Raw genomic sequence first — 18079 nt, forward strand, 5'->3', positions numbered from 1 at the left:
CTGCTGAAAAGTAGCAACTTCCTCAGGCCACACTGTCGCTATTTGAGTTTTGGGATAATTTATAGTGGGAAGAGGCACACTTCATCTTGTGCTTGCCCAGGCCGGGCCGTTGTCATTCTGCACTTGACAGTGATCAGGCTATCTTTGGGAGCATGACCAGACAGACTTTGTGCAGCAGCCTGCTACATGAATTTTAATACTCTGTTGGACAGGATAACTAGAGTGTAGCATGTATGGGTCTAGTTTCTTGGACAGTTAGTGACAAATGATGAACTTTAAAACATGCTGGAGCAGATACCTAATAGGCCTTCAAACTACTTTTACAAGTTATTTGCGCTCCTTCACCTTACCCTTTCCTCAGGGTGTTAGGTTAGATTACACCAAATTGTGCAGTGAATGCAAATGTATTTAGTTATTGTTCTGTTGAAAGAGATGAATGAAAATACCACACCAAGTGGGAATCCTGGTGCTACGGGATTGCAAAGGAAAAGTTACAGGCTATACTAATGTATGGAAAGGGCAGTTTTAAGCTTTTCCCCAGAAGATTTAAGATGCACCATAGCTCATGAAAGACATTCCCAGACCCGTGCAGCTAGAAAGGCGAAGGATCTACCTCCAATATGCACTCTTAATTTTAGGATGACACAGGGGCATGGCTGTTACTGAGTGTTTGATTCTGAAATAAATGGAAGGAATAATACAGTGCTGAAGAATGAGTGGGCCCTTTTACGCACTGCACAACGGCAAATGGATAGATAGTTTGTTAGCGGGAATCAACAGAAAGAGCATCTAGGGCAGCCTCAGATGAGAATCCAATCACTGTTCCTAATGATCTGAAGGGTACCAAATGCAAAAGATGGGATGTTTAAGATAGAAAACACTTGCGTAATCTGGTTGTGAGAAGATAATTGACTCTGCAACAGTCTTGCGGCAGTGACAGGGGTGAAAATGCAGCATTTTGTGTTGCATATGGATGTTGTAGAAGTTGATAACACACTTTGTCCAGACAAATGGCCACATGCATCAATATTGCTCTTTGCGAATTCTTATTTGCGAAAAATAAGGAATCGCAATTAAGAATTCGCAAAAAGCAATGCATCAAAATATCGCAAATATTTTTGCGATTTCTTAAAATTCCTTATTTGGGATTCACAATTTGCGAATCGCAAATAAGGAATCCCTTTACATTCATTCCTATGGGCCTAGAGGCCCATAGGAATGAATGGGAAGTCATTCTCATTTTGCGAATAGCAATTTGCAAAATGAGAATGCAATTTCAAGGGTGCAGGGGGGGGTCCAAAGGACACCCGGCTGCACCCCTGAAATTTGACTTTAAGTACATTTTTCACACTCACATGCCCCAAGGGCATGTGTGTGTGTAAAATGAAACTTTGAAAAATGCACTTTTGTGCATTTTTCAAAGTTTTCGCAAATTACCATGAAGGTCAACTTCATGGTAATATACCTATCCCTATTTGCGAATTCGCAATTTTTAAAGTGTCATGCATTGCATTTAAGAAATCGCAAATTGAGATTTCTTAAATGCAATCGCAATTTAAGAAATCGCAACATAATTGCGATTTCTTAAATTGCGAAAAAATAAAAAAACATGATGCATCCCAAAATTGTAAATTGCATTCGCAAACGGCCGAATTTTGCGATTCGCACCGTTTGCGAATGCAATTTACAATGATGCATGTGCCCGTAAGAGAGAAGACGTTGGAAAATTAATCCAAGATTTTGTTGTTAATGCTACCATGGTGGTTGATTGGCCCAGCTCCACTGGCCACCAAAGAGCATTGTGTATGGTACCAGCCCCCTTAAAGATGCAGATGTCTTGGCGCGGGCGCCGTTACTGGCAGAACCAGCAGCCGTTTTATCGCTTGACGCTAAAATGGCGTTTGACCTAGTGGAATGGAGCTATCTCTTCGCGTCTCTGGAGCATATGGGTTTTGGCCCAAAATTCATAGCATGGATTCGGCTCTTATATAAAAACCCGGTAGCCCGAGTGATGGCGAATGGCCACATCTCGAGAGAAATACCACTAGCAAGGGGCACGAGACAAGGATGCCCACTCTCGCCGCTCCTGTTCGCGCTCGTGCTGGAGCCATTGGCCACCATCATTAGGACCACCCAGCTGCTGAAGGGCATACGGTGGGGAGGTGACGGGGAAGACAGGATATCATTATATGCCGATGATATGTTGATCTACCTGACAGACTTAGCTTTGGGTATTCCGGCACTGCTAGCCTTGTGTGAAAGACATGGTGCAGCCTCTGGATATAAAATAAATTGGACAAAATCGGTGCTATATATGCTGCACGGCACGCCGCCGAACCTAAATGCGGACTGCCCACTATTATTGGAAACCACCTCCTTTAAATATCTGGGGATCCATATCACACGAGAGCATGCGACTTTTCGGGACCTAAATCTCAAGCCGCTGCTCGACAGGCTGAAATCAGATGTGCGTCACTGGAAAACCCTTCCGTTGACACTGTTGGGCAGAGCCGCACTTTTCAAAATGATGGCGCTGCCCCGTTTCCTATACGTCTTGGAAAATACACCAGCGTTGGTCCCATCGTCGTTCTTTCGGCAAGTTTCAACCCTACTATCTAGCTTATTGTGGGGTAATAAACCAGCCAGGGTGGCACAGGCGAAACTGATTCGAGACTGGTACGGTGGGGGATGGCACTCCCAAATTTGGAACTGTATTACTGGGCAGCCCACCTCAAAGTGATTAACCAATGGATGCACAGGCCGCAGGAGGACCCAGCATATAGGGCAGACAGACAGCAGCTAGGAATAAACACGCTTCTGGCCCCACTCTACAATAAAGGGTTGACGGCAAAACTCAGCGGCCCGACTAAACACACTGTGACGTTATGGCATAAAGCCCAATCACGACTGAAGTGGGAGGGGGTGGTTACACGACTCACGCCCCTGTGGGATTCCAAAATTCTGGGAAACCTGAGGCACAGCAAAGGCTTTGAGCAGTGGGATAACATCGGGATATCTGTGGTGGGTGATATGTGGACGAAGGAAGGGGTGGTTCCATTTGAGACCCTCAAGGAACAGTACGAATTGGGCATTACTGAAACGTATCGTTACATACAGATTCGTCACGCATTGTTGTCTGCAATAGAACCAGGCACTAATGTCCCGGAATCGGCCCCACTGGAGGACCAACTACTTACGGACTACATGGAGGCTAAGGCTACTTCCCTCACTTACCGTAAACTTATAAATAACTTGCCCGACCCATTACAGAAACTGAAGGACAAGTGGGAGGGGGAATTGGGAGAATTGGCTGAAACTGACTGGAATGCGGCGCTGGCGTCACCTAGAGAAGCAGGCATCTCGGCGAGATTTAGATTGGTGCAATTTAAAATTTTGCACCGAGTATACTATACACGCACCACTCTGCACAAAATCCACAAAGCAGATCACCCATACTGTTTGAGGCACTGTGGAGAGGAGGGCACATTGTACCACACCCTATGGTCCTGCCCTAGCATGGTGGACTACTGGCGGCGAGTAACACGCACGATGGCCCAGACTTTGCAAATCCCACTTGCGCCCGACCCCCGAGTTTGTTTGCTGCATGTCTGGGGCCCGAACGACCTTACACGACAGGGCAGACAGTGGGTGGTCATTGGAATGATGCTGGCAAAGCGAGATATAGCGCAAAAGTGGGGATCATCCGAGACACCGACCCTGGCACAATGGTGCCGGAATATGGACATGCTTATGGTGGTAGAAAGGGCAGTGTACCGGCATAGAGCCAACCCACGCAAATGGAATAAAATATGGACACCTTGGAACACTTATAGGGGGGATCTGTGTGAGCCGCTGCCAGAGGAGGAGGACGTGGATAGCTCAGGGGATGAGGGTGATACTGATTAGAGAGAGGGGGAGGGTGGAGTTGGGCCACGACGGGGTAGCCCCAGGGTTGTCCGAACTCTTATGGATGGCATGAGGGACCTGCAAATTGTAGTGTTGGAGGTTGTGCCCGTTGTCTTAGTATATATGAACGCTCCAATGCTCTATCTATATTGTACCATTTAGCCAATCGATGACCTTTTCATTTCAGAGAGTTGTCTACAAAAGGGAAAATTGCACTAATGGTTGCTTGCAGCGGAATGTTGAAGCTGCACCCAACGAAATGTAAATGACCGTGCTTTCCAATATGTTATGTTATGTTATGTTATGTTATGTTACTGGGGGTTTTGTAAAGCGCTCAGCTGCTCATAGATCCTCACACAAATACCAGCAACTAACAACAACAGCCATACGGCACCAAACAGCACAGGCGGCTTACAGAGCGAAGAGATAGGTTTTGAGTCCCTTTCTAAAAGCAAACAGATTCGAGCACGTTCGCAGCGTCAAGGGCAGAGTGTTCCAGAGACGGGGGGCAAGGTAGCTAAAAGAGCGGCCTCCACACCGCACACGTCTCACTGACGGCACGATGGCATTGGCCAGGGCAGCCGACCTCAAGGGTCTAGATGGTAGATAGAAATTGACCCTTTTCTGCAAATAACCAGCGCCGAAATTGTGGAGCGCCTTAAAGGTTATAGTTAAGGCCTTAAACGCAATGCGCTTCCGAATCGGCAGCCAGAGCAGAGTCACAAGGAGATTGCTTGCCCTAGCTCTTCTGGCAAGACCAAAGATTGCCTTGGCTGCCGAATTTTGGACTACCTGTAGACGGGTTAACAGATATTCAGGAAGGCCAAGGTAAAGGATGTTAGCATAGTCCAAGCGTGACCCTATCAGGGCCTGCACCGTAATCTTCTTATGTTCCAAAGATAGATACGGCAAAAACTTTCTTAACATCCTTAATATGGCAAAACACTTCCCCGTCAAGCCAGCTACCTGGGCCGTGAAGGAGAGAGTGTTATCAATCAACATGCCCAGGTTCTTAGCTGTAACAGAATCGCTGGCAGGGGGGAACATGTTCGCAGGCCACCAGTGCCTCCATCTTGAGTCTGCAGGACAACCAAAAAACAATATCTCGGATTTGTCCGAGTTGCATTTGAGGCCGCTTTTTCCGAACCAATCAAACACAAACTCCAGACATTTCCGGATGGCCTTTCCGTCAAAATCACAGCCCCTGTCGCATGTGAACAGGAGCTGCGTATCGTCCGCATAAGACACAATCTGGGCCCCTAGCTCCTCCGCTTGAGCCGCCAAAGGTGACATAAAGATGTTAAAAAGGGAGGGACTGAGTATGGAGCCCTGCGGAACCCCAACCTCCAGCTGCGGCATAGGGGCGGCGAATGGGGGGGCCCAGATTGTTTGTCTGCGGTCGGCCAGAAAGGATTGAAACCATTCGAACACCGTTCCCCTCAGGCCAATCTCCCAGAGTCTAATTAGGAGAAGGTCGTGGGGAACGGTGTCGAAGGCCGCCGACAGATCAAGCATGACAAGCAAGGCCTTTCCACCCCTGTGAAGAGTTTCCTTTACAACCTCCGTTACCTCAAGTAACGCGGTTTCAGTACTCAGGTTAGATCTAAACCCTGACTGAGACTGATGTAATAAGGAATTGACCTCTAGAAAGCTGGTTAAGGTGGTATGCACATGCTTTTCCGCAATTTTGGCCAGGGCGGGCAACAGGGAGATTGGCCTATAGTTGGAATGCAATTTGGCATCTGCATTCGGCTTTTTAATAAGGGGGAGAACAAGGGCCTGTTTCCAAGATGAAGGGACTTGTCCCGAGCTCAAAGACAGGTTAATCATAGGATTAATAGTAGAGTTAAGGGCAGGCGCCAAGGTCGCAAGGCACTTGGCAGGGCAAGGGTCAAGTGGAGAGCCAGATTTCAAATTGGACAGTAGATCCAGCGAAACCTGAAGCTCTAAAACAGGGAAGCAGTCAAGGATAGGAATATTTGTGTCCGATACAGATGAGTATAACCATGGTTTAGAAGAGCCGTCAGCCCCATAGCCACAATCTGAGATGTTATTGGCTCCTTGCAAGGCCGACTGGATGGTACGAATTTTATTAGAAAAAAATGCCGCAAGCTCCGTAATCCATGGTTCCGAAAAGACAGATGTCGGAGCACAGCAGGCGGGAGAGATAAATTCTTTTACAATCTTAAAGATCTCCTTGCAGGAATTGTCTGCTTCCTCAATCCTTTTAGCCAAGAAGGATTTTTTCACTGCCGTAATCTCTCTATGATATTCTTTCACTGCTTCTCTATAAGACCGCTTATCAGATGTGTCATACTGCCTCCGCCAAATTCTCTCCAACTTCTTACAGTGCCTTCTCTTGCCAGCCAGTGTAACTGAGAACCACGGAGCGGATGCTCTTGTCTGTTCTGACCTGACCTGGCGGGGAGGTGCCAGAGCTTCAAGACGTGCGGTGAGCCAGTTCTGAAAGCACACTACATCGTCCTCCAGCCTGCCTGTAAGAATACATGGAAAGGATTCTAAGTCCCGGGTAATCATAGCTGGCGTGACCTTGTGGAAGGCTCTAGGCATACGGACTGTTTGCCGCTGCACATTACGATCGGCCGTTCGGTGATGTACTATCACAAAGTTCGCCAGAAAATGGTCTGACCAGAGGACTGGGGCAATGGAAGAGAGGGACACTGGTACAGTTGAAAAAATTTGATCCAACATGTGCCCTTTCTCGTGTGTCGAAGCTTGCAAGTGCATATGAAAACCCATCGAAGATGTCATATCCAGGAATTTTAGCACTTCAGGATCCTCTCCCTTATCCATGTGGATATTAAAATCCCCTAGGATTAGGCAACGTTTTGCCCTTAGGCATAGTGTGGAAACAATCGAAAACAAATCCTCAATGAAAGAGCCGAGAGGACCCGGAGGTCTATAAAGCAAGATTCCCATGCAAGATTGGTGAGGGGAAAGGGCCAAGGAAAAGGCAAGGGTCTCGCAACTTGATAAGTTGTCCACGGGCAAGATAGTGCAAGGAATGTGCTTCTTAATAACGAGCGCCACTCCACCTCCCCTTCCTTTACTTCTGTCACACCTGAAAATAGTGTACGAGGTGGGGATGGCAATTGCCAAATCAGGTTCCGATCCTTCACCAAGCCATGTCTTCGTGAGAAAGAGACAATCCATATCATCATGTGCTAAAAGATCATGAATATCAAGAGCATGTTGAGGAAGGGACCTAGTGTTTAACAGTGCGCATTTGCTGCCTAAAGAGGGGAGCTTGCACTGAGGAATTTCAATGGGATCAGGACTCCACCCACACGTGAGACATTTAGTCATAACCCCTACATTGTAGGGGATGACTTGCTGACAGAGGGCCGTGTGTATATTATAGGACAGAAGTCCATCTCTATTATACATCATACCAGAAGCTCAGGAAGAACCACCAGGCTCGCGCCCCGAGCGCCTCCAAGATGCTGACGGGTGCAGACGGGCTGACTCAGGCGAGACTCCGGCGCAGGGACGGCGCTCCCGCAAACGCGGCCGCTAGCGCGGAAGAACGCCTTTCCTTTTATAGGTGACACTAGAGCGCTCTCACCACTCTAGCCCACTCTAAAATGGCCGCCGTCGCCGGAAAATCCTGTCCCCGGTTTGAAGCCCTAACGGCGGAAAGATATGTGATGCAACAATAAAAATGTTTAAAAAAAAAAAAAAATGCAGATGTCTGAAGTTTCGCTGTATCGTTTTGAATGAATTTGTCTTTATCTATAAAGCTACTGATTGCATGCAAGTCCACAACAGTTTCTTGGTTAGAGACCAGGCCTCTCTGAAAGGATAGAGATAAGCCATGCCAGGGGAATGCCTTGAATTCCAGGTTGTTCCAGTTGATTCCATAGAACCGGCTGGGAAACTGACAAATGTGTCACTATAATCTAGTAATAACAAGGCTGCTCTGCCTTACTCATCAAGATTCAGGCTCAAACTGTCTGACACAGCTACAATGCTACTTTCAACACATGGAGAGGTCAGAATCCAACTGCCAACTTCAACATTGGCAAATGCATATCCCTAGAACTTCAAGTTCATCACGGCTCACCCTTCAGGTTCCATGCCATCTACCACCCGCCTGGTAACTGCTCTTCCTTCAAGGAGGAACTCCCTGACTTCATTAGTGACCAATATTCTCAAATTGACAGGCAGATCTTCCTGGGTGACTTCAATCTCCACTGGGGCTCTTTGGAAGACTCGGCTGCCAACAAGCTGGCCATCTTTCTCTCAGCTAACGATCTTGTCCAACACTGCTCGGAAATTACACACGCCAAGGGCTCAATTCTGGACCTTGTTATTTCTAAATCAGACCTGCTTACCATTGCTCCACCTATCCATGTAGACTGGTCAGACCATTTCCTCATTCCCTTCCGTTTTCACCTTACACACGTTATAACTCTCGGCCAACCTAAAAGGGCTTCTACCTGGTTCTGCAACACTAAAAACATTGATCTTGAGACTCTGTGTGATTCTGATATGCGTTCACTTCCTAGTCTAGACCCCAACGCAGTTGTCAACGATCTCACCCCCCATTCCCTCTCAATCCTAGCAGTCGAAATTGACAATGTCGCTCCACTCCAAAGCAAAAGGAAAAGACCCACCCCCTCAGCACCTTGGTTCAATAAAGCTCTCTGTGACGAAAGGAAAAACCTTAGAATCTTAGAGAAACACCTCCAATCTCTCTCTTTTACGTTCAGCAAGATCCAAATACCACAAGCACATCTTCCATGAAAAAGCATCACATTTCAGATCCCTCCTCGACTCTGATAAAAACAGACCCAAAAAACTTTTTGACCTCATCAAAAACCCAAACTGCTCTCCCCGAACCATCAAACCTGAGGATGCTTCAAAGAAAGCAACTGAATTTGCTATATTCTTTGATGAAAAGGTCAAATCACTGGTGGATCAAGTCACCCACCCCACCCCCATTGAGGAGCGAAAATCCTTAGTCATTTGGCAGAACTTTGCCGCCATCTCGGAAGATGACCTCCTCAAATGCATCCTCGAAAGCAAACCCTCCACCCATTCTTCTGACCCCATACCTAGTGTCATTGCCATAGATTACTATACCAATACTCCCTCTTATTGGACCAGGCTAGTTAATCTCTTCCTCAGTCAAGGATCCTTCTCAGCTGTGCCCAAAACAGGACCGGTTACCCCTCTTCTAAACAAGCATTTGCAATGCAATAGGTCTCGCAGCATTCAAGTTTGAGTTATTGGCATTGTATATGACAATGTGTTGCATGAATTCTTTTCCAAACTCTGTATTGGCTGGTGGTGTTTGTGCCCGGTGAAAGCGTGCACTGACGGATGGTGGTGTTTGTGCCCGGTGAAAGCGTGCACGAACAACTTATGGCGTCTGTGCCTGGTGAAAGTGTGCACTGACGGCTGGTGGTGTTTGTGCCTGGTGAAAGGGTGCACTGGTGGCTGGTGGTGTTTGTGCCCGGTGAAAGCGTGCACTGACGGCTGTTGGTGTTTGTGCCTGGTGAAAGGGTGCACTGGCGGCTGTTGGTGTTTGTGCCCGGTAAAAGCGTGCACTGACGGCTGGTGGTGTTTGTGCCTGGTGAAAGCGTGCACTGATGACTTATGGTGTCTGTGCCTGTTGAAAGTGTGTACTGACGGCCGGTGGTGGGTATGCCTGATGAAACCATGTACTGATGGCTAGTGGTGTGTGTGTGCCTGTTGAAAGTGTGCACTGATGGCTGATGGTGTGTGTGCATGGTGTAAAAGCGTGCACTGACATGTTTAGAAGTAAAGTGCGCCATACTGCGATTGCTACAATAGTTAATTGTGGATGTGCTAACCATTGATGCGTGCACTGATGGCTGGTGGTGTGTGTGTGCTTGTAGAAAATGTGCACTGATGGCTAATGGTGTGTGTGCCTGGTGGAAGTGTGCACTGCCAGCTAGTGGCGTGTGTGCCCGGTGAAAGCGTGCATTGACGGCTGATGGGGTGTGCCTGGTGAAAGTGTGCACTGACGGTTGGTGGTGTGTGTGTGTGCGCCTGGTGAAAGCGTGCACCGACGTCTGGTTCTGTGTGCGTGTGGTGGAAGCGTGCATTGATCGCTGGTGTTGTTTAAATAGCAACATACTTGGGTCCAGCATATAGAGCACTCTTTTTAAACAGGCATTAAGAGTGAGACAGCACACAATGATCCAATGGTAATTACTAGTTGAAGGCAAATCGCATATAGAACATTAGGAACACTGCAATTCTTTACATTGATTCAGACGGTCCTTGCTGCATTCAGGACATTATCAAAAATCAGTCTGTTTCGTGAGAAGTAATACCTTACATCCTAAACAGCTGTTTTAACAGAATGTTCCCGACTTTAAAAAGAGAGATGACTAAAACATTGGCAGGGAGGCAGCATCCTGAATTTAGGTTGTATGAATGTTACTTTATTGTTTGACTGAAAGAAAAAAGCTCAACTATAATAAACTCCTAGCCAACGCTGCAACACCATTCTGCCAGCTAAGCAAGCCGAGTAAGAAGGGATGTGCGGACTTCACCCGAAGGTGTCAGAGCGAATTCACAATAGAAACAGAACTGATACATGAGAACATTACTAGTGAACAAAATACAAAGGCAAACGTTACATTACATGAGGCAAAAGTGACAATGATAACAAACCGTGCCTTACACAGTGTGTAAGGCACTTTTTGTTATCTTAGTCTAAGCCCGCCTGATTCTATGAAATGGCGGCGGGACGCGGGACAGGCCTTTATCCTTTTCTTTCACTTTCCGTTCCGCACTTCCGCCGCCGCGTATGCGCGTGCTGCGTGCGTGGGGGGCGTGGGCAGCAGGGCTGGCTGCTGCTGAGTGGTGGTGAGCAATGCCAGGCAGCCCCAGGGCACGCACAACATCATGCGGGCCAATAAGCGGTAAGCCCCTGTGCGTGGCATATGGGGCGCGGCAGGCGGCGCGCATAGCCAAAGAAGAAGACAAGAGAAGAACAACGAAAACTACGAACTTAACTGCCTTCCAAGTCCAAGACAAAGCAGCCAGGCGGCCAGGCCCGCCCACGCTGAGCTGCCCTGTCCAAATCCGAGTCCGAAGACCAAAGTAAGTCACTCAGAGTCTGTCACTCCGTCTCCGTCACCGACCGGCGGGGCAGGGCTGCTGCTGGCTGCCTGCCTCCAGGGCTGCTGCTGGCTGCCTGCCTCCAGGCCTGCTGGCTGCCTGCCTCCAGGCCTGCTGGCTGCCTGCCTCCAGGCCTGCTGGCTGCCTGCCTCCAGGCCTGCTGCGTGCACTAATTAGTTGCTTTCCTGTCGCGCATTTGCCTGCTTCTTATTTATGTCCCAACTTGTCACTCGTGTTTGTCCCTCCTATAGAACATGCTTTCTCGCTTCTGTACTTCTTTGCTCCCGGGGCCGCACTCAGTGTTGCTCTCTGTTCTTGCCCGTGTGCCGCTTCCCTCCATATTGGGTTCGCCCTTGCACTCAACCAGCCCCCCAACCCCTGTTGCTTCCTCGCCTGCTCCATTTGCCCTCGGCTGCTGCTGAAGCAAGCAAGCAGGCAAGCCTATATTATAATAGTTACAGTGCGCAACGCACGCCAGGGACGGATGGTAACGGGCCCCGGCCTATAAACATTAATTATGGTGCCGTGGTGCGCACGCCCTACCGGCCTGGCCTGAGCCTTTTTAAAATTAATTAAATAGTTGGTAGTGGTACGCACTGGAGCCGGGCCGGGTCTTCATAATTAAAATGGTGCACGGGAGTGGCGGCGCGCAGAGTAGTGCTATTTTTATTTTGTATAGTGGTCATTTTCCTGCAGTTTTGCTCTTTTAGACTACTGTAAATAAAATGCGCTTTTATCAGCCAACGTAACGGTGTTCAATGCATTGGTCTTGTTAAGATGAATAGCTAAAATACTAGATTGTTATTCCATCATGTTTTTAAATGTTCAGCATCACATGCTTACTTTCGTGAGCTTTCTATGTACTTATGACATATGCATCATCGTTATAGTTGCTTCAGTCAAGGAAAAAATGCGTGTCTCTGCATCAGATGTTTGGTGATTAGCAGCTGTCCTAAGCAGGTGTTACAAAAGGAACCTTACATTATTAATCTAGTATGTTTGCACTCCGGAATTTTTCAAGCTAGCTCAGTTGGTTGATGCACCTGTTACAATGATGCAACTCTGAATCTGCACTCTGAATCTCCACTCTGAAGCTCCACTCTGAAGCTCCACTCTGAAGCTCCACTCTGAAGCTCCACTCTGAAGCTCCACTCTGAAGCTCCACTCTGAAGCTCCACTCTGAAGCTCCACTCTGAAGCTCCACTCCGAAGCTCCACTCTGAAGCTCCACTCTGAAGCTCCACTCTGAAGCTCCACTCTGAAGCTCCACTCTGAAGCTCCACTCTGCACTCTGAAGCTCCACTCTGCACTCTGAAGCTCCACTCTGAAGCTCCACTCTGAAGCTCCACTCTGAAGCTCCACTCTGAAGCTCCACTCTGCACTCTGAAGCTCCACTCTGAAGCTCCACTCTGCACTCTGAAGCTCCACTCTGCACTCTGAAGCTCCACTCTGAAGCTCCACTCTGCACTCTGAAGCTCCACTCTGAAGCTCCACTCTGAAGCTCCACTCTGCACTCTGAAGCTCCACTCTGAAGCTCCACTCTGCACTCTGAAGCTCCACTCTGAAGCTCCACTCTGCACTCTGAAGCTCCACTCTGAAGCTCCACTCTGAAGCTCCACTCTGCAGCTCCACTCTGCAGCTCCACTCTGAATCTGAAGCTCCACTCTGAAGCTCCACTCTGAAGCTCCACTCTGAAGCTCCACTCTGAAGCTCCACTCTGAAGCTCCACTCTGCACTCTGAAGCTCCACTCTGCACTCTGAAGCTCCACTCTGCACTCTGAAGCTCCACTCTGAAGCTCCACTCTGCACTCTGAAGCTCCACTCTGCACTCTGAAGCTCCACTCTGAAGCTCCACTCTGCACTCTGAAGCTCCACTCTGAAGCTCCACTCTGCACTCTGAAGCTCCACTCTGAAGCTCCACTCTGCACTCTGAAGCTCCACTCTGAAGCTCCACTCTGCACTCTGAAGCTCCACTCTGAAGCTCCACTCTGCACTCTGAAGCTCCACTCTGAAGCTCCACTCTGAAGCTCCACTCTGAAGCTCCACTCTGAAGCTCCACTCTGCACTCTGAAGCTCCACTCTGAAGCTCCACTCTGCACTCTGAAGCTCCACTCTGAAGCTCCACTCTGCACTCTGAAGCTCCACTCTGAAGCTCCACTCTGCAGCTCCACTCTGCACTCTGAAGCTCCACTCTGAAGCTCCACTCTGCACTCTGAAGCTCCACTCTGAAGCTCCACTCTGCACTCTGAAGCTCCACTCTGAAGCTCCACTCTGCACTCTGAAGCTCCACTCTGAAGCTCCACTCTGCACTCTGAAGCTCCACTCTGAAGCTCCACTCTGCACTCTGAAGCTCCACTCTGAAGCTCCACTCTGAAGCTCCACTCTGCACTCTGAAGCTCCACTCTGCACTCTGAAGCTCCACTCTGCACTCTGAAGCTCCACTCTGCACTCTGAAGCTCCACTCTGCACTCTGAAGCTCCACTCTGCACTCTGAAGCTCCACTCTGAAGCTCCACTCTGCACTCTGAAGCTCCACTCTGAAGCTCCACTCTGCACTCTGAAGCTCCACTCTGAAGCTCCACTCTGCACTCTGAAGCTCCACTCTGAAGCTCCACTCTGCACTCTGAAGCTCCACTCTGAAGCTCCACTCTGAAGCTCCACTCTGAAGCTCCACTCTGAAGCTCCACTCTGAAGCTCCACTCTGCACTCTGAAGCTCCACTCTGAAGCTCCACTCTGAAGCTCCACTCTGAAGCTCCACTCTGAAGCTCCACTCTGAAGCTCCACTCTGCACTCTGAAGCTCCACTCTGCACTCTTAAGCTCCACTCTGAAGCTCCACTCTGCACTCTTAAGCTCCACTCTGAAGCTCCACTCTGCACTCTGAAGCTCCACTCTGCACTCTGAAGCTCCACTCTGAAGCTCCACTCTGCACTCTGAAGCTCCACTCTGAAGCTCCACTCTGCACTCTGAAGCTCCACTCTGAAGCTCCACTCTGCACTCTGAAGCTCCACTCTCCACTCTGAATCTCCACTCTGAAGCTCCACTCTCCACTCTGAATCTCCACTCTGAAGCTCCACTCTCCACTCTGAATCTCCACTCTGAATCTCCACTCTCCACTCTGAAGCTCCACTCTGAAGCTCCACTCTGAAGCTCCACTCCACTCTGAAGCTCCACTCTGAAGCTCCACTCTGAAGCTCCACTCTGAAGCTCCACTCTGCACTCTGAAGCTCCACTCTGAAGCTCCACTCTGCACTCTGAAGCTCCACTCTGAAGCTCCACTCTGCACTCTGAAGCTCCACTCTGAAGCTCCACTCCACTCTGAAGCTCCACTCCGAAGCTCCACTCCGAAGCTCCACTCTGAAGCTCCACTCTGAAGCTCCACTCTGAAGCTCCACTCTGAAGCTCCACTCTGCACTCTGAAGCTCCACTCTGAAGCTCCACTCTGAAGCTCCACTCTGAAGCTCCACTCTGAAGCTCCACTCTGAAGCTCCACTCTGAAGCTCCACTCTGCACTCTGAAGCTCCACTCTGAAGCTCCACTCTGCACTCTGAAGCTCCACTCTGAAGCTCCACTCTGCACTCTGAAGCTCCACTCTGCACTCTGAAGCTCCACTCTGAAGCTCAGCTCCACTCCGAAGCTCCACTCCGAATCTGCACTCTGAAGCTCCACTCTGAAGCTCCACTCTGAAGCTCCACTCTGAAGCTCCACTCTGAAGCTCCACTCTGAAGCTCCACTCTGAAGCTCCACTCTGAAGCTCCACTCTCCACTCTGAATCTCCACTCTGAATCTCCACTCTCCACTCTGAAGCTCCACTCTGAAGCTCCACTCTGAAGCTCCACTCCACTCTGAAGCTCCACTCCGAATCTGCACTCTGAAGCTCCACTCTGAAGCTCCACTCTGAAGCTCCACTCTGAAGCTCCACTCTGAAGCTCCACTCTGAAGCTCCACTCTGAATCTGCACTCTGCACTCCGAAGCTCCACTCCGAAGCTCCACTCTGAAGCTCCACTCTGAAGCTCCACTCTGAAGCTCCACTCTGAAGCTCCACTCTGAAGCTCCACTCTGCACTCTGAAGCTCCACTCTGAAGCTCCACTCTGCACTCTGAAGCTCCACTCTGAAGCTCCACTCTGCACTCTGAAGCTCCACTCTGAAGCTCCACTCTGAAGCTCCACTCTGAAGCTCCACTCCGAAGCTCCACTCTGAAGCTCCACTCTGCACTCTGAAGCTCCACTCTGAAGCTCCACTCTGAAGCTCCACTCTGAAGCTCCACTCTGCACTCTGAAGCTCCACTCTGCACTCTGAAGCTCCACTCTGAAGCTCCACTCTGAAGCTCCACTCTGAAGCTCCACTCTGAAGCTCCACTCTGCACTCTGAAGCTCCACTCTGAAGCTCCACTCTGAAGCTCCACTCTGAAGCTCCACTCTGAAGCTCCACTCTGCACTCTGAAGCTCCACTCGGAAGCTCCACTCGGAAGCTCCACTCGGAAGCTCCACTCGGAAGCTCCACTCGGAAGCTCCACTCGGAAGCTCCACTCGGAAGGGGCAAAGATCGGAGCATCACGGAACTAAAACAAATATAAACAAGGGCTGTGAGTTACTCTGCGCATGCGCGGGGGCAAGCCTGTTCATTCCAAGCCAGCCTCAGCCAGCCTCGGGAAAAACGAAAGTAATAAAAAAGCGAAACTGACACTGCCACTGCAGACAATGCTGCGCGCTCCCGAGGTGAAATCCGGCACTGAAAACGCTCGTAACACTTTGGTGTCCACTCTCCTAAAAACGGATCACATTAGTTGTCGAGCTGACAGCATTCATGCTTCGCATGAATGCTAACGTCAGCTCGACCTAAAAAATACCTCTGCAGATGCGAATGACCTCAAAAACATCCGCCCCATCACCAATCTCCCTTTTCTTTCAAAAATCACAGAAAAATGTGTTTCAAAACAACTTTCCCAACACATTACGGACAATAATCTCCATGATGCGTTCCAGTCTGGCTTCATTCAAAATTGCAGCACTGAAACAGCCCTGCTGCAAGTGATCGATGATGCGCTGCACATACTCGATTTGGGGGAATCTTGCCTCCTGATTCTTCTTGACTTCTCTGCAGCCTTTGACACTGTTAATCACAACACCCTCCTTAACATTCTTCAACAGAGAATGGGTGTGGAAAGCACAGTGCTTAAATGGTTTGCCTTATTCCTCTCGGACAGATGCCGAATGATCATGATTGCAAACAGTCTCTTGTCTCCATTGGAGGTTAGTCAAGGCGTCCCTCAAGTTTCTATCCTTGCTCCCACTCTGTTTAATCTCTATCTGGAACCATTAGGGAACCTCCTAAACAAATGTGGAATCCTCTACCATCTCTATGCGGATGACACCTAAATCTACCTCAAGGTGTCTGTGACGGTTCCCCTGGACTATTAAAGATTCAATGGCCAAACGTAGGGGTGGTTAAGTCCCTTCTGGGTATTTATTTATGAGCACAAACAGTGAAGCACGTAGAAAGGCTGCAGTGTCTCGAGTCCCTCGCCTCTCTGCAATTCCTTCCGTCTTCTGTACTGCCCCGGGTCTTCTGGTTCCGATACTCTCAAAGTAAAACAAAGAAAAAGATACGCCTGATTACTGGCGTGCTCTGGAGCAAGACCGGTGAGAGGGAAGGGAAGTGGGGGGAATCACCAGGGCCACAACCGTGCTCTACAATGCGTGAAGGGGGTGACGCGGCGCACAACTTGCCCGCATGAGCCCACCCCGCTACCCTCTACCCGTTCCCTCCCTCCTTGTTGAAAACTCCCCGTAGACGCGCCCGTACCTTGTGGAGCCACACTTCTCCAGGTGAAGCGTGGCAGGGCGGAGCGTGGTTCCGTTGGCCTCCCGGCTTCTTGATGGCCGCCGCGTCCTCCTCGGGCACTCCGCGTCCAGCGTCCTCCTCGGGAACTCCTCGTACAACGACCTCCTCCGCAATGGCGACTTCCACAGGCGCTCTCCTCCCGGCTTCCGCAGTCGCGCTGCTCTGTTCAAACGGTCGCGCTATCAGCGCCTTCGCAGTCGCTGATTGGCCATCCGGGAACGACGTCACTGACTCGGCTCTCGGCACTGGGTGCATCCAGGCATCCGTAGAGGGGGCGTGGCAGTCCTGCACTCGGCGAGGCGGAAAGGAAGAGGGACACTGATCAGCTTCGGCGCCGTGGCAGGTAGGAACCCCCTGACAGTGTCTTCCCCTCATGATCTCTCACTACTCAGCTCTACTCTCAACTATATTCACAACTGGATGTTAGTTCACCAACTCATTCTCAATCCCTCCAAAACTGAATTCCTCCTCTTATCTAACTCTCTCTCCCCGCCTCCTGTTCAATCCTGGTTGGATCAGTTAAATCTACTCAACAGTAAACCTGTCATTATTGACTGCGCTGAATCCTTAGGTGTCATACTGGACAAAAGACTCAACCTAATCTCACACATCAACTCCATTACCAAGAACGCACGTTATCAGCGGCGCCTTCTGTGGGGGATTCGCCGGTTCTTCCTGGAGAAAGACCTAAAAACCTTCATCCAATCGCTAGTTCTCTCTAGACTGGATTATTGCAATTCTCTCCCCCCTCAAATCCGTCCTCCATTCAGCAGCTCGATTCATCTGAGGGTCCAAACGAAGTGACCACATTCCTCCTATCCTGTCTTCTCTCCGATGGCTTACTATCGAGGCAAGAGCTATTTATAAAACGGCGTGCATCACCCACAAAGCCCTGCACACTTCCTTCCCTTGCTATCTGGCGAATAAACTGACATTTTCTGGAGGCTTGAGACCTTCTCGGAATGCGGAAAAGTTTCTTCTTGAGCCCCCCTCCTTCAAAAAGGAAAGATTTGTGGCTCAATCGTTCTCAGGTAATGCGGTGAGAATCTGGAACTCGCTTCCTCCATTGCTCTGTGCCACCACCTCCATCTGGATCTTGAAAACTGACCTCAAATCTCTTCTATTCTAAAGACACTTGCAGAACTAATTCCTTTATTCTCAGACCACGCCAGGAAGTTCGTTAGTCGTAAATTTGTAATTTTTTTTGTACA

The 18079-nt window shown here is 49.4% G+C and overlaps 1 long non-coding RNA gene across 3 annotated transcripts in view; it reads right to left on the bottom strand.

Moving 5' to 3' along the window:
* The window catches only part of LOC144821573 (uncharacterized), a 2083451-nt gene that overhangs the window by 1938016 nt on the left and 127356 nt on the right, over nucleotides 1-18079 (bottom strand). The window lies entirely within an intron of this gene.

This window comes from Lissotriton helveticus, chromosome 2_2, assembly GCF_964261635.1.
Source record: "Lissotriton helveticus chromosome 2_2, aLisHel1.1, whole genome shotgun sequence".
NCBI lineage: Eukaryota > Metazoa > Chordata > Amphibia > Caudata > Salamandridae > Lissotriton > Lissotriton helveticus.